Here is a 16,263-nt window from a genome sequence, read left to right as displayed (position 1 = left end):
AAACTGCAATCTGGACGCTAACAAATCCAGCTCCTTCCTTTTCTTGGTTGAGCCACTGTAAACTGCTTTCGTGTCAAGATCTGCTTTATTTTCCAAAGTGGGAGTTGACAGCATCAGGCTGTGGGGGTGGATGCTTAATCCTCCTCTCAAAGGCTGCTGTGAGTCACTCTCTGCTTCCTCTCTCCACCCTTCCTGACTCCATACTTATCCCTTCCTCTTTCTTGCTTTCTTTCTTTCTTTCTTTCTTTCTTTCTTTCTTTCTTTCTTTCTTTCTTTCTTTCTTTTCAGAAGTGGTCCTATTGAAGTAGAATGAAAAAGAGACATCTGTTCTATTATACTCAGATTGGAATTTACTTTGTCTCTTATGACAAAGCCATGCTAAGTTTTTATCTTAAAAGCTGATTTGAGAGATCAGGTTCACCAAAGTGAGTAAAATCTCCAGAGGGAGGGCTGGAGGTTGTCCGCCCATGGTAGACCTATACCTATGGGTGTGCAAGGCTCTGGTTAGATTCCCCACATGGCAAACAAAGGAGAAGGTACCGGGGCTCTCACAGCAGGGCCTCACACTGAACCACAGAGCTACATGCCCAGCCAGTGTTCTTAACCAATGAGCCATCTCTCTATCCCTGGCTGTTTGGTTTTTGTTTGTTTGCTTGTTTTTGTTTTTTGTCTGTATGAATTTGAGTGGATGTCTATTTAGACAGTGAGTCTCTCATGGATTGAACTGCCAAGACCTACACGATTTGAGTTTCTTTTTCTGTGTTCAGAAAGATATCTAGTTCTCACAAGCCCAGGAGCACCCAGCACCCAGGATCCATACCACTCCTGTCCTCCTCTTTTGTTAATCTTTTATTGCCAATGTCCATGCTGCAGCCACTGTGCTATAGCAATGGATCGCAAATGTAATGTGGTCATCGTGACTGATCAGTGTATCTTCTGGACCAAAGAAATAAAGAAACATAAAAACAAAATTTCAAACCCTCGCAGAGCACCGTGTCTTTTTTTCCTTTTGATTTTTCGAGACAGGGTTTCTCTGTGTAGCCTTGGCTGTCCTGGACTCACTTTGTAGAGCAGGCTGACCTCAAACTCATAGTGATCTGCCTGCCTCTGCTTCCCTGAGTTCTGGGATTATAGGCTGCTCCACTGCACCTGGCTTAGGCACTACGTTCTTATAGTTCTTATATGATGTATTCTTACGGCTTGTTTGGTACAATGTGACCCATTCTACAGATCACAAAACTATAGTGGACAGACGTTAAAAGCTGCTGAGGAGGAAGCCCAGGGTTTGCTCATGTGTGTGCTCTCACCAGGTACTGACCGCAGAAAGAGAAGCAACTGGTCAAACTGGGTTCTCACAGGTAGGGATTTTCTGCTCTCTGGCAGGACTGTGAACAGCAGGACTGCCCAGACCCACCTGCCACAGAGAAGATGTTCTCATTTTTCCTTTCTTGGCATATACTCACTGCCACGGAGCCCTCACACAGGCTGTTTCGGCAGCACTGGCTAACACGATACCCTTTCTTACTTTCAGCCAATTACAGATTCACTTCCAGGAGAGTCCAGAACTTTCACAAAACGGTAACTAGGACTCAAGAAAGCAAAGCTGTCCAGTCTCTGGGGATCCACACCAGAACACCGACTGCCCCAGAGGGACTAAAGGCGTACGCTGTTCAAGTTCGGAACTGGTGTCGGGGCAGAAGTATCTCTGTTGCTCTGGAAGAACACCAGAAGTTCTGTGTTAGGGTAGCCAGGCTTCAAGGGTTACATCCCCTGAGCAGTTCAAGGAGTGTACTGAGGTTCTTATCAAGGGCCATATCAGATTGTGTTTCAAAATTGCTGTTTGGAGAGGACAGATTTTTCTATAAGAACTTATATTCGGTGGTTAGCTGCCAGTTTGTCCCTAAAGCCTATTAGAATTACATGCCCAGTGGTCAACAGCACTGTCTCCCCTCCCAGAGGACCCAAGTTTGGTTCCCAACCATTCGTAACTCCAGTTCCAGGGGTTATGACACCCTCTTCTGTGCTCTGAGGCCACGCAGCACATGTGTGCAGGCAAAACACCCATACTCATAAAATAAATAAATAAAATTTAAAAATTAAAAGCAACTGTATTTAGTCTGAAATGGCATTTTCAAGTTGTCTGAGATTCATTCTTCAGAGAAGCCAGGCATACGATGCACTGGACAGCAAGAGAGTTAATGTAGTCTTGAGGCCTGCTGAACCTAGTGGTGATGGGCCTGGATCCTTCTGAACTTGGAAACCTTCAAATGAACACAGGAGGAAATTTAGGCTGCTTCTGGGGCATAACACAGAAGTCAGGGACATTGAAAACAAAATTAGCTCTTTTGCCTGCCTGAGTCCCAATGGTCAAATCTGTGGGCTTGTGACAGGAGGACTTGGCTTGTCCCTAATTAACTTCACTGGGCTAAGATCGGTAATGTGGATACAATTTGCACTTGTATTTCTTTTGATCTCTATCCTGATCAGTCATCAGAACTGCTGCTGGGCACATATCCAGTGCCAAGAAATAGTTGTTTCATGAAATGAATCAGGGGATTTACTGAGATGACTGGCATGCCTTGGTGCAATGGGCCTTTGTCAAGATGAATTCTTTGAGATGGTAATAACTGGTTTGTTTAAGATCTGCAAGGCTGGGCAAGAGTGTACTGATGGATTATTTGTGAACATTCACACAAGAGTCAGGAGTTAACCCATGGCAAAAGCTTTACCGCTTATGAGACACGAGGCCTTTGGGTATGTTACGTAACTTCCAGGCCCCTGTCTATAAAATGCAGGCAGAGAGAACAGCTGTAATATAGGGTTATTAGGTAAGTAAGTATTGTTTAAGAAGGACAATGCATGTAGAGTAATCAGTAATTTGGAAAACAGAATTGGCAAGATCTTGGAAGCTGTGCAGATGGTCAGACTTCTGGGGACAACCCAGAAATAATAGAGGACCTTTCCCACGAAGGCGCCCAAAGCTCACCTTGTCTACTAGTCTTGGTTATATCATTGTGAATTCATTAAGGACCAACTAAGCTACCTGCCATTTTCTGGAAGTCTTGGTGTGGTGTGAGGGATGACCACTATGTGAGGGATGACCACTATGTGAGGTGACTGAGAGACGTGCTCTGAAATCCCTTCTAATGACAAGAGACATGGGGACATGATGGAGACTTGGGCTCGTGCATAAACGTGTCACATTTCACAACCTGCTTTATCTGTATCCCTAAGGAATCAGTGCAGCTGAAGGAAAGAGCTGGGAATAAGGTTTGGTTTAGACCACATTTGCTCCAGGTACATTTCACGGTCTTCAGAGCCACTCCACAGTTGTTGGAAGGCCACGAGGTGGGGGATCTCACTGTAGGGAAGCTAGGAAGTATGCTTTGTGTAGCATCTACTGATCCCTGAGCGGGAAAAATCCCTGTAGTTGGGAGAGGCAAGGTTATCTATCAACCCATGTAGGAACAAATTTTTCTCTGCTCTGTACCTACTCTTTGATTAAGCTATAAGATTTTTCCTCTCCTCTTTCCCCCTTTCCTTCCCTCCCCTCCCCTCTTCTCCTCTCCCTTCCCCTCTTCTCCCCTTTCTCTCTTCTTCTCTTCTCTTCCCTTCCCTCCTCTCCTCTCCCCTCCCCTCTTCCCTTCCCTCTTCTCCCCTCTTCTCCCCTCCTCTCCTCTCCTCTCCTCTCCTCTCTTCTCCTGAGTGTCAAATGTAAGGCCTTGCACAGAGCAGGCAAACCCCCTACCACTGAGCCATAATTCCCAAGCCAAAGCCACGCTCCGTGAAAGTATTCTAACATTCACAATTATCATCAAATCTCACCCTGTTTTGTTTTTCTTCAACTTATTTAATAACAGGTCTATTCTTGCTCGGACTCCAGGTGCTCTGGGTGACAAAGGTGACATTGAAAGAGGCTGGGTGAGAAACAAGAGGCAGAGCAGATGACAGGGGAGAGCAGGGTGTGGAGAAATACCTCACGGGAGATAGTATGTGTTTGAAAAGAAGTTCAGGAAGCCGGGAGTTTGTCTTTGTTGCGTCTTCCTTGGATGGAACCTAGGGCTAAGTCCCCTAGTCCATGGCTGCACAGAAGGGACTTGCACTCTCTGCCACTGTAATAGAGGTAGACTGCAGCAACTGGAAAGCTCAAAAGTACGTTCCCTGCTTTTCACTGTACATGAAAGTCAACACCAGATGAACTGTGAATTGAATCGTGGACAGTACAATAAAGAGTTTAATGAAATAAAGGCTTAATGAAACAATAAAGGGTTTAATGAGAGAACAGGAGAATGCCTCCATGTCCCTGAAGTTGACAAAGATTTCTTGAAGGTAAATAATATGTAAAATAAGTGAAACAGAAACCAACAAGAAAGAAACAAAACAAAACCAGATTCGCTGGTAGACAATCAGTACAAAAACTTAAAGAGGCCACCAGTGGCCAATAAGCACATGAAAAAAGTTCTCGTTTTATTGGAGATGAGGAAAATAGGAGCCAAAGCCATAATGTGATTTTAAATTACATTTACTTATGTTTTGTGTGTTTCAGTTCTCTCCCTCCACCGTGTAGGATCTGGGGGCTGAACTCAGGCCACCAGCCTTGGCAGCAAGTGCCTTTCCCCACCAAGCCCCACTTCAAATTTTTAATGGGCAATTCCAAAAATGATTAATAAGCTTAAAATTGCACGGCATTCTGAAGAGCTGGACCAAAGTCTCAGTGTCCCACTCTGCTGCTTCTGGGATGCGAAGAGCGCCACAGTGGTCACCTGTGTGTCACTGGTGGACAACCTTGTCACCGAATCCAGAGAGCCAAGCCGCTTGCCCTTCATTTATGTAATAGCAGTTCCAAAGCAAGGGAGCAGTGAACCTGGCAGTGAACATGCCAAAAGGTAGCGATGAAGCAATATTTCTCCCTCCTTCTTTCCCTTCCTCCCTCCCTCCTTCCCCCAACCCCCTTTCTCTTTCCTTTTGAAATAGGTTCTCATGTACCTCAGGCTGGCCTCCAACTTGCTGTGTAGCCAAGAATGGCCTTGAACTTCTAATCCCTCTGCCTCTCACTCGTGAGTGCCTGAATTACAGGCATTCGGAACCACACCCACTTTGCGTGATGCTGGAGACAAACACAGGGCCTTGCTTCTGCTGGGTAAGCACGCTGCCAGCTGAACTACACCTTCAGAGAAGGGGAAAAGTTCATGACTTATGAAAAAGAAAAGCATCTATTCTAAAGTTGCTAAGACCTGCTGTGAACACATCTTACTTTCAACATTTGTGTGTGTGTGTGCTCTAGTGGATGGAATCCAGAGCTCCACACAGGCTGAGAACAAACTCTTCTGCTGAGCTAAATACCCACAGAATAAACCTCCCACACGGGAGACTCACTGTCACTCCAAGCAACATGGATACATTTTTGCCAACAGGATGTTGAGTAAGAAAAGTCAGTCAAGTAAGGGTTGGTACTACATCGTTCTATTTCACTTATGGGTCACAGATAGGCAAAATCAGTCCGTGGTGTGGGAACTCAATTACAATTGTGCGTGTGTGAGAGGCTTCTCAGTATATGTTAATTTTACTAACTGATGGGCTTTGACGTGTTTTTTCACATACATATGTAATATGCTTTGAGCATATTCATCCTCTTACCTTCTCTCCCTTCCTCCCACTGGTCCCTTTCCTGTCCCCGAGTCCTCCTGTGGCTTTCATAGACTCTGTACGGGACAAGTGTGGCGTCTGTCTTTCTGAGTCTTCCTCATTTCACCTAGCATGATGATCTCCACTTCTACCCATTCCGTTTGTAGATAGTGATTTGGGGCTTTTTTTTTTTTTTCTCCCTGAATAATACTCCCATTGAAGGTTTAGATCACATTTTTTAAAATGTTCTGTCGATGATAACCATGGATATACAAATATCTCTGTGACATTCACACACAGGTTGAGCAGCTGGACTCAGGGTCTTTGTTTTGTTTTGGAAACTTCCATAGTGGCTGGACTGACCTACTTTCCCACCAGTGATGTATGAGGAATCTCCTCCTATGTCCTTTCCAACACTTGCTGTTTGCTTTCTGGGTGATAGCCATTCTGACTAGGTAAAATGATGTCTCACTGTAGTTTTAATTTCTAATTCCCTGATGACTAAGGTTGCTGAACTTTTTGTGGATATATTCATTGGCCATTAGCACTTCTTTTGAGTACTATCTATTCAGCTCATCTTTGGATTTATTGGTTAGATTTCTTGTTGCTAGGTATTGGAGATTGAATCCAGGGCCTTAGTTATACCACTGAGCTATACCTCAGCCCCTATAGTGATTTGAGAAGGGAACAATACTTAGAAAGGAGTCAGCATTGGCTTCTGGTATGCTGATAGCATCTGTCTCCTTTGCTGGGTGCTGGCTACATAGGGGTGTGGTCATTTTTATGAAAATTCCCCGGTCTCCTTAACTATGATTTGAATATTTGTGTGTGCAGATGGCCTACCTGGTGCAAAGTGATTTGCAGTTATAACAAGAACAACACCTTTCTCAGGCCACTTTGCCTAGAGAATTCCATATGTAACTGAGGCTTGTCAGCCAGGTGGAATGATGGGAGATTTGGAAGGCCAAAAGAAGATGAGCAGTGTTTTCCCCGTCTGTGAAGGTCACAGCAGGTTCTTATGTGCTTTCTATGTCATGCGGTTTTCCAGGGCCTCCACTGCCACCAGCCCCATTGGTGATAAGTGGCTGTGATGTCATCGGTAGCCCCTCAACCTCTATAGAGTGTAACCATGTGGTCTGAACAGGAAGCTCAAGGGCAGCCTTCTGACTTCTGCTCTCCCAGCCCTTTCTGTGGTTTCTCGGGCACATGATTACTGGTATTCAGTGGCAGCTGTGGGGTGTGTGCAGCCCACAGCCGATAGGCAGCTAGCTGGTGGGTGGTGGTTGATTCTAAGAATCTCTAGGAAAGGGAACTATCACCTGCAATTCTACCATGTAGGGTCATCGTTTTCAGGAGAAAATTTGGCATTAGAGCTAGCCTAATTTGGCATTAGAGCTAGCCTACATCTACCTGATGTACAGTACCACCGTTCACTTCCCAAGGTCTGATGATTCTAGCCGCTGCTCGGTGGCAGTTCTCAGGACATCATTTGTGTTCTCCGCACAGGTAAAAGGTACAGATGCTCTCCCCATTCTCTACATGTGCTGCAGTTCTTTCCACTTGTGGGTATTTGAATAAACGATTCAAACAAGCATGATGGGGAGCCCACCAGATATCCACACAGACATGGTTTATAGTCAAATGGAAGTCTGTATTCCACCTGCCTGGGACTAAGTCGTGTGTTCAGGACCCGAGAGTAGTGCCGAGTTTAAAGAAAGGGGTTTTTTGAAGGCAAAAAAACACATCCTGGTAGCTCACTTGGCAGCTGCAGCAGGAGGTTTTTATAAAAGCAAGTGATTTGACAGAAGCCAAATTGCAATTAGCTGGGCGAGGGGGTCTGCACGAGCAGGTAATACAAGCAAAGGTAAGTTAGTTGGGGCATCTTCATCTCAGGTTCTTAGAATAGATCTGGGTAATTTTCCACAGGGATTCTTACCCAGGAGGGAAAATTCTAGTCAAACCTAAAATGGCCTCAGCAAGAAAACAAGATGGAGGAAGCACTGTCTTGTCATGTCACATAAGGACTCCCTATTCCGGTAGGATTAGCTATCCCTCCCTTTTGGACATCTTACCTGATTATTTTACCAAAGTCCTTTGTTGCTGACTCAAGTCTAGCGTATGTGATGATATCACATCACCATCAGCCAAGACTTCCACAGATCAAAGTAGACTGGTAAAAAACTGAAAACAAAAACTTGTAAGTCTTAGGCATCTATACCCAGCTTTCTTGTTATACCCAGACATAAGCACGGAGAATCAGAAGCCCAAAGAAAAATTGCATGACGGCTGAAGAGGAATTACTGAAGCATGGGAGTACACAATCTGAGTGGCTATTAGAAATAGTCTCTATAGACCCGGGACCTGAGCCCAGACATGTCTGCAGATCTCAGTCCAGGGCTGAATGCCTTCTGGTCTGCACATGCCTCCTATTCTAAGCGTGGCTCCTAAAGGTCCCACTGTCAGCATCAGCACTGTAGGGAGCTGCATGGGAGTTGTAGGATCTCGGGCCCTAGGCCCTAGCAAACCAGAACCTGCATTTTAACATGACCTCCCCGGGTGGTTTGCTTGCATGTTAAAATCTGAGGACTAGAGCATGTAAGTATGAGAACCTGAGTTCAATACTCAGAGTGCACACACACATACAGTGACAAGTACCACAGGTGCTCTTTTTATTATGTAGCATCTAAATTATCTTCATAGAAAACCTGATCTCTTTAGGGCAAGGCCTATATTATTACAGGTGTTAAAATAGCAGATTGTGTGAAAAGCTCAAGTAAACAAAAAGAAAACCTCTCTCTACTGATCTCTGGAGAAAGGCTATCTATTGGAGCACTGCTCATTTTTCCTATTTCCATTCAGATTTTAATCTACTAGAAAAAATAATAGCCTATTTGCTGGTGGCATGTCCTTCAAAAAGAAGTGCAACAAAAGGAAAGTATTTAAATAAAAATTTAAACTGTACAGTCTTCAGTCATTTAATTCTCAGCCACACAAAGATAATTACACCAGAGCCCACCTTCTTCACGCTCCCCGAGAAAATGTGAAGGCGTTGTAATAAGCTCTTGGGCTTATCACACTCCACTCCTTTTTGGCCAGGACCGGAATCCATTTGCTTTAAGCGGTTTAGGGTGTATCCTAGGAATATGAACCGTGGCAACGCCTGTGACCCTTCTCAGCAGTGATATGCCATTATTCAGGGTACTTCTGGGGCATGGTCCAGCTTCTGGACTCACTCAGCTTGGGAATTTGGCCCATGTCAGAAAGGTAGACACCCCCCCACCCCCGCCAAGAAGGAAAGCATAGCAGCCTGGCTCTTCCTAGAACAGAAGTTGGTAAAGCTACATGTGAAGGAGATTTCTGGGATGTTGGCAATTTTCCTTTAGTTGAAAGCATGCTGGCTTTAAGACTAGGGTATTTTGAGTTTAGAAGTTGAAAGGTTTTTAACAGAGAAAGGGTGGACTATACACAATATACGGAGACAGTATAAAGGTAAGAAGACTGGAAGGTCCCTTCTCCCAGCCCCGTCCGCTTGACCAGATTTTAAGCCAGGTCCTTGAATAACCTAGTCTTCCATTTGACCCAGCGTTCAGTGGTGAAAGTTCACGAGGGATTATGTGCACACAGTAATGTCGCTATCTCATCTGTCAGGTAGAGCAAGTTGATAAAGGGCCCTTTTTCTTTTTGGAGAGTTAATAACTTACTCTAGAGTAGACTTTAGTTACTGGACCTTGATAACAACCAACACATGAATTAAGTAGCTTGCGTCACTGCCAGATCCAATGTTTGCACAGATTTGAAGAAGTACTCAAAACAACAGAAAATATTTGTGGCATAAATATTAAAACACCATTAACTCTGCTATTCAGTAATATAACGAGGCATTGAATACAATATGTACTAAAAATAAGTCTAGACCAGGAATCAATTCATTTACAAAAACCATCTCAATCCAGAACATGGTCCTATCTAGGCGGAAGACCCTGGTGTTTCGGCACAGTAGCAGAAGGCCTCCCTGGCGTGTCAGAGAGCCTGTGATCAACTCCCAACATTGCCAAAAGTAAACAAACTTAACAAATAAACTAACATCCATGTCCTCATCCGAGCTTATCTTATTTGAGGAGACAACCCTTGTACCCACCTGTGAGATTACAGTCCTGTGGTTTATTCCTCTCACTTGCCTGCCAAAGTGCTGGAAAGAGACCTCTCAATCAAAAAACACCTTCTAGGTCCTGGAGAGCCGGCTCCGTGGTTAAGGGAGGTCACTGCGCCTGCAGAGGTGCCAAGAGCATTCGTATCTGGTGGCTCACAGCCCCTGTTACTGCAGCTCCAGACAGAGGCTCCTGAACTCAGGTGCCAACATACACAAACTGAATAAATTAAAATAAATCTTAACTAATCAGTGAATTCTAGGTTGAAATACTAGAGCAGTGATCTATCTCCGTAAGTTTTATAGCAAGTTAATGCTGGGATCTGGGGGTGTAGCTCAGTGGTATAACTCAAGGTTAATGAGCACACATATACAGAAACATACAGAAACATACCATACATGCACAAACACAGGTGAACATTCGTACAAACTCATGCACATACAAACATACACAAATACACATAAACACATACATACATACATATACACAAATACACACATATACACAAATAAACACACACACAGGAAGACACACATACTCATGAGCACATTTGCACATATAGACACATACACAAACACACTCACAAACACATGCACACAAACACATGCATAAGCACCCACAAGAACACACACTCGTGAACACAAACACACCAACAGACAAGCGCACATGAACACACACATGAGCACATGCACACACACACACAAACACATAAATTTGAGCACACACACAAACACATGCATAAGCACATACACAAAAACACACGTGAACACTCACACACACACGGGAATACACTCACACTCAAACACACGCTCAGTTCTGCAGCTTATTGAGGTCCATGTACCGTGTTGGTGGAACTCAGCTTCTAGGTGCAACTACAGTTTTCTAACTGACTATGAGGAAACACACATGCATTGAAGTGGTTTCTATTCTGAACATTTTTATTTATTTAAATAAAATAGCTCAAGTCATAGTAACTTGAGCTATGACATATGATATAGTTCTTTAAAAATTATAGACATAAAAAGTAGTTTTATAAAATGCAGACAGTGACTTTCATGGGCAACTATTTTCGTCATGAGGGTATCAAAGTAACTCATCAAGAGAAGCAGGACGACTATATCCACATAAAAAAGACGTTTACTTCACACGAATACAAAAAGAAGCACAAGATGAATCAGAGGCCTCAGGCTAAGGCTCAATGATGAAAACTTGGGAGAAGGCATCGACGTCTTTGTTCACTTGGTTTCTTGGACAGGATGCTAAAGCAAAAGAAACAAAGACAGCATAAGTAGATGTCATCACTTTTAAAACTTTGCTGGGCGTAGTGGCCCGTGTCTTAATCCCCAAGTCTGGAAAGTGGATGTAGGAGGATTGAGGTTCAAGGCCAGACTTGGCTATATAGTGAGTCTGAGGACAGCCTGGGCTGTAGAAAACACTATCTCAAAAACAGCAAGAAAGCAAACAAACCAAACAAACAAACTGTTGTGCCCAGATCTTAAGGGCCCCAAAGAACTCCAGGAGCCAGACCACATGTGCAAGAGCAAAGAGCTTTATTTGGGCTTAAGCTCAGTCTCTCCATTGTCACCAACACAGTGGATCAGAAAGGAGAGCCCCGAGCAGCTACATGGCAGGGTTCTTATTTGGGGTTTGAGCAAGAACCTGGAATTCCCAGCTTAGCAGTCACACAATTGGATGATGTTCAGCAAGGGCAAGCTTGTTACAAAGTGATTGGCTAACTAATATAACTAACATTACATGTAGACCTCATGAATGTTAGGTCAGTGGGCTGCCCAGCACAGATGCCCCACCCTGAGATAAGATACCTTCCCATTCTTGTGGTCACCTCCAGGCTATTCCTTGGGTAGGGCATTTTATGGTTTTCTTATTCCTGGAATTGGTGACCTATAGCCTAGTTCCTGGGACTGATGACTTTTTGGGGAGGGGGTCAGACATGGTCCTTTCATTCCCCCCTCAAACAGGACACAATCTCAGATCTTTGAGATGGGTTCAAGGACTAGTATTGAGGACCCCCTCCCTTTTATTTTTTTTAATTCTAGGTATAGTCGTGCAGGGGGCACAAAGCATGGCTAGAAGAGACAGAACTAAGGGCCAATTTTCTGGTATGTCAATTGACATTATAGAAACCCATTCCGTATGCCAGGGAGCCCCTTTTGACTGAGCATTTCAGCCTGTTAGGCAGGATAAAGGCCAACAAATTTCTCTTCTTCTGTAGCTTCTTCAGGCTGACATGGGGGCCGAGATATTGGGGACCCAGAAAGGCTGACAAGCTAGTCAAAAGCTAGGCAACAGGGCACCATCTAATTAGCGATCCAATTGAAGAGACAAGGAGCTATCACATCGGCTGGACTGGTTTACTTCAGCTTTCAGCAAGTCCAGATTTCTGCCTGCAGTCCATAGCTGATCCCTGAATGAAGTATGTCAGCCAGGTGAAAATCTGCTGAGACAAATTCAGGCTAGAGACAGAAGTTAAAATTTGTCTAGTAAATGGGGAAAGTGAGGAATCCCAAGACCAAAGGAAAAACTTGTCTGGGATCCATTTGAGCTATGGCAGATCCAGGTCTCATGACTTTGATTTCCTGAAACTTATATGAATTTTAGTTTACAAAAGGAAGTATATTAATATCACCATTGTATTGAGATCCATACTTTAGAAAAAGCAGGTAACAGGTGTCTGCAAGACAGCAGAAGTAGACTCATGTCATTAAGACCTAGTAAAAGCTATAGCTTTTGGGTCAGAGATATACACATTTGACAGAGATGCTTTTAGCATGATGAGAAGCACCTTTAAGTCTATTTCCAGAGGACAACCAAAGGGAAATTAAAATCTCAAATTTGTGACTGAATAATAAGCAGTCAGTACGCCATCAGATTATCAGAACTCTGTGGATGAATGTTGTAACTCTGAACCTTTATAACAATATAAACACAACAGTAGCATGGGGGGAGGGGAGAAATCTAAAATATCTCCCATTTTTATATGCCTTAAAGTATTTTCTTGTATCATTACAACTTACATTCACATACCCTAAAACACCTACTTAGACCCACAAACACTTTACAATTTGCACTTACCAACCTTAAAATACTTATTTAGACCCTCCAATCTTCCTTACATCTACCAACTTTGAAACACCTTCTCAGGGAGGCTTTCCTTCATAACTTTCACTTACCAACCTTCAAATATCTTCCTAGATCAACTTTTTAGATCCTCACAACTTAATCTTTCATATCCTCAGACATTACATAAACTTTACATCTTTTTATCCAGTTATTCACCATAAGACATAGGTAAACCAGTTTACCTTTCTAAATAAGAGATCTAGTACCTAGTAGTTCTTACTAACTAATGAATTGACCAATGAACTAACAGTGGATTTAACTGTCTCCTCTTTAGCTTCGAAGCTACCATTAGCTTAGCTTAGCCATCAATGTGATTGCAGACCTGAGAAGGATAAATTACAAGCTAAATAAATGTGCCAATCTATGTACCAATGACTAGTCAGTCCTTCACCTAGGCAGTTGTCCCTGGCTCCTGTGGTCTCATGGCATCATGAACAGAGGCAGTCCGGCCATCAGGCAGATGGCCAGTTCTTTAGAAAAAGAACATGAGAGACTGATCTCACCTTGTCTTCAGCACCATGAAACAACTCTCCAACCTTATACTTTTATATTTCAAATAATACCGAAGAGAATTCATATAATGGTAGACACTGTGTTCCACTGTGTATCTGATGAGAGGTTTGTGTCTAGATTATGCACATGAACTCTTACAACTCAGTAACACAAAAAGACAAATCGCCCAACTTGAAAATGGATGGAAAACTGGATAGGCATTTGTAGGAAAAAAAAATCCACAGTGAACGTTAAGCCAGAAGGAACCTGTTGGTCAGATCACAAACACTTGGTGCTTCTGGGAGAAATTAAAGTTCAACTTTGAGTGTTTTGCCTGGGCATGTTTTTGCTTCAGCAGCCAAAATAACCAGCTACCAGGAAGGCTGGCCTGCTTCCTGGATGTGGCCAATGAGCTGTGCCTAACAATCAGCCAATCAGAGCTGAGCGCTTCCCTGGGTTTGGCAGCCTCATTTGCATAAGCACCCTGGGTGGGAGGTCTCAGCTGAAGCCAACTCTTCATTCGTTTCTTCAAATACGCTTGAATTTTGTACCGAAGTCTGAACTTCCCTGGCTTGAAAACTGCTTGTTTTTGAAACAAAGCCTCTCTTCTCGTCTTGAATTCTTTCCTGGTGAGTTTGCGTTGACGATAGGAATGAGCAATAAACACAAAGAAAAGGTGCTTGCTGTAATTAATCCTCAGGAAAACACACATCAGAACTGGGACACCACGAGATAGCCACTAGGGTGGCTAGAGTCCAGTGACGTAGTAACAAGGGTCCGTGAGCATGTGGGGACATTGGGGCTGTGTTAGTTTTGCATAACCGTGACCAAAATACCCCGAGAGAACAGCTCATGGGAGGGAAAGATTTATTTGAGCCCACAGTTTCAAGGGTTTCAGCTCTTGACTCGGCTGTCTCAGAGCAAGGTGAAACGTCGTGGGGGTGTGAGTGTGTGGTGTGGACCTTTATTTTAAAACCGTGTAAGCGCGTCCGTCCGTGTGCGTGCCTGTGCGCGCGCCCCGCAATGCCTGTGTGGAGGTCAGAGGTCAACGCGCAGGAGTTGGTTTTCTCTGCTCACTACGAAGGTCCTGGGCGTCGAATGTGGAGCATCGGGCTTGATGGCAAGATGTCTTTACCCACTGAGCCATCTTGTCTGGCCTGGAGGACCTTCTTCATCTCCTGGACTGAAGCAGAGAGCAAGACAGGAAAGGAGCCCTCAGGCCTTCAGAGCCACACCCCCAGGAGCTTCCTGCCGACTCCTTACACCTCCACAAGCTTCTAACGCACCTTCACCATGTGCCCCACACTTCAGCCCGTGGGGTGGGGTGGGATGAGGGGGAGGGCTCGGGAGATTCCTGTTCAAACTGTAACGCTGTAGCAGGAACCCCCTTGTGTTGTTGGCAGGGGTGGGAGAGAGTCATGTGGGAAAGAATGGAGCAGCTTTGATTAATCTATCGTTCTTAGACTTATTTAATTGTAAGGGGGCATGCGTGTGCCCTGCCATGCGTGTGGAGACCAAAGGACAGCTTGCAGCGTACTGTGTGGGCCCTGGCAATTGAACTCAGACTGCCAGGCTTGGTGGCAAGTGCTTTTACCCACCCAGCCATTTTGCTGGCCCTAAATGTGACACTTTTCCCAAAGGCTAAATTGTATCATATCATCATATGACCCAACTACTCTCTTGGGTGTATAAACCAAAAGAAATAAGAATATGACTACGTAAAAACTCATACATAGAACTGTCCGTGGCAACATTTAAAAAGCAGGCATAACTCCTATGAACCTTGAAGACATGCTATGTGAAAGAAGCCAAGGACTAAAGGGCACAGGGTGTGTGATTCCATGGTGAGTGCTAGGTCCAGAGCAGGTATCTGTAGAATGGAGTTTTTTCTGTGTTTACCTAGGGATAGAGTGGGGAGCTGAAGAAAGGTAGAAAGTACTTAAGGGGTACAGAGCTCCTTTTAGAGGTGATGAGAACATTCTAAAATTGATCTCTGGAATACCTGCATATTCTTTGAAGCGTCACATTTTAGACCTTGAATGGGTGGTTTATATGGCACACCATCACATATAACCAAAGACGGAAGAGATGCTTTGCTGCATTGGGTCAGAAATGGCGGGTCGGGCACCACTCCACATGCTCTCTCCTCCTCTGCCAGCACAATGACAGAAGCATCCGCAGACAGGAAGGTGGACGAGCAAAGCAGCAGAAACACAGAGCCAACACATGGAAGTCCTGTTCTGGATCCTCAGATCCACAGCTGAGTGATTTTGAGCAAAAGAGAAAACAATTTTTTTTTTTTGTGTGTGTGTGTGTGTGTTTTAAACATGAAACACTCATTTTTTGTTGAAAGAAGATTTAGAAATAGTTTATCTAGTCTAGAATTTCTCAACCTCTTATCAATATTGACATTTGCATGAGATAATTCTTTGCCACAGAGGTAAAAGAGTAAGTTAAATAAATTTCCCCCTTCACCTGCTCTTTTCTAGGTACACTTCACAGCAATAAAAACCCAGGAAGAGAATGTAACATGACCTCACCTGTGTCACTCAACTGGTGACCTTAAAACAACCCAGTTGGGAAGGTTAGTCTTCTCCATCTTAGGAAGGTGCACCTTTTTCTCTCTTGATATATGGAACCGGGACTGGAGAGATGGCTCAGTGGTTAAGAGCACTACTTGCTCTTCCAGAGGATCTGGGTTCAATTCCTAGTACCCACATAGAAGCTCACAACTGTCTGTAACTCCAGTTCCAGGGGATCTAACACCCTCACACAGAAATGCATGCAGGCAAAACACTAAGGCACACGAAAAAATAAAAATAAAAATAAACTAAAAACAAACAACCAACCAACCAAA

General features: G+C 44.0%; 1 long non-coding RNA gene across 2 annotated transcripts; it reads right to left on the bottom strand.

Annotated features, from left to right (window-relative positions):
- Positions 1-4,820: 4,820 nt before the first annotated feature.
- Positions 4,821-9,886, bottom strand: LOC132656061 (uncharacterized). Of its 2 annotated transcripts, none has more exons than XR_009594009.1 (3): positions 9,764-9,886; positions 7,698-7,806; positions 4,821-4,864 (listed from the first exon to the last, which is right to left on the bottom strand). It is a non-coding gene; the product is annotated as an uncharacterized LOC132656061 (long non-coding RNA). The 2 variants fall into 2 exon arrangements; XR_009594008.1 differs by lacking the exon at positions 4,821-4,864 and adding an exon at positions 4,993-5,167.
- Positions 9,887-16,263: the final 6,377 nt, after the last annotated feature.

The sequence above is a fragment of the Meriones unguiculatus genome, chromosome 8 (genome assembly GCF_030254825.1).
Source record: "Meriones unguiculatus strain TT.TT164.6M chromosome 8, Bangor_MerUng_6.1, whole genome shotgun sequence".
Taxonomy (NCBI): Eukaryota; Metazoa; Chordata; class Mammalia; order Rodentia; family Muridae; genus Meriones; species Meriones unguiculatus.
This window is presented reverse-complemented; position numbering and strand designations above follow the sequence as displayed.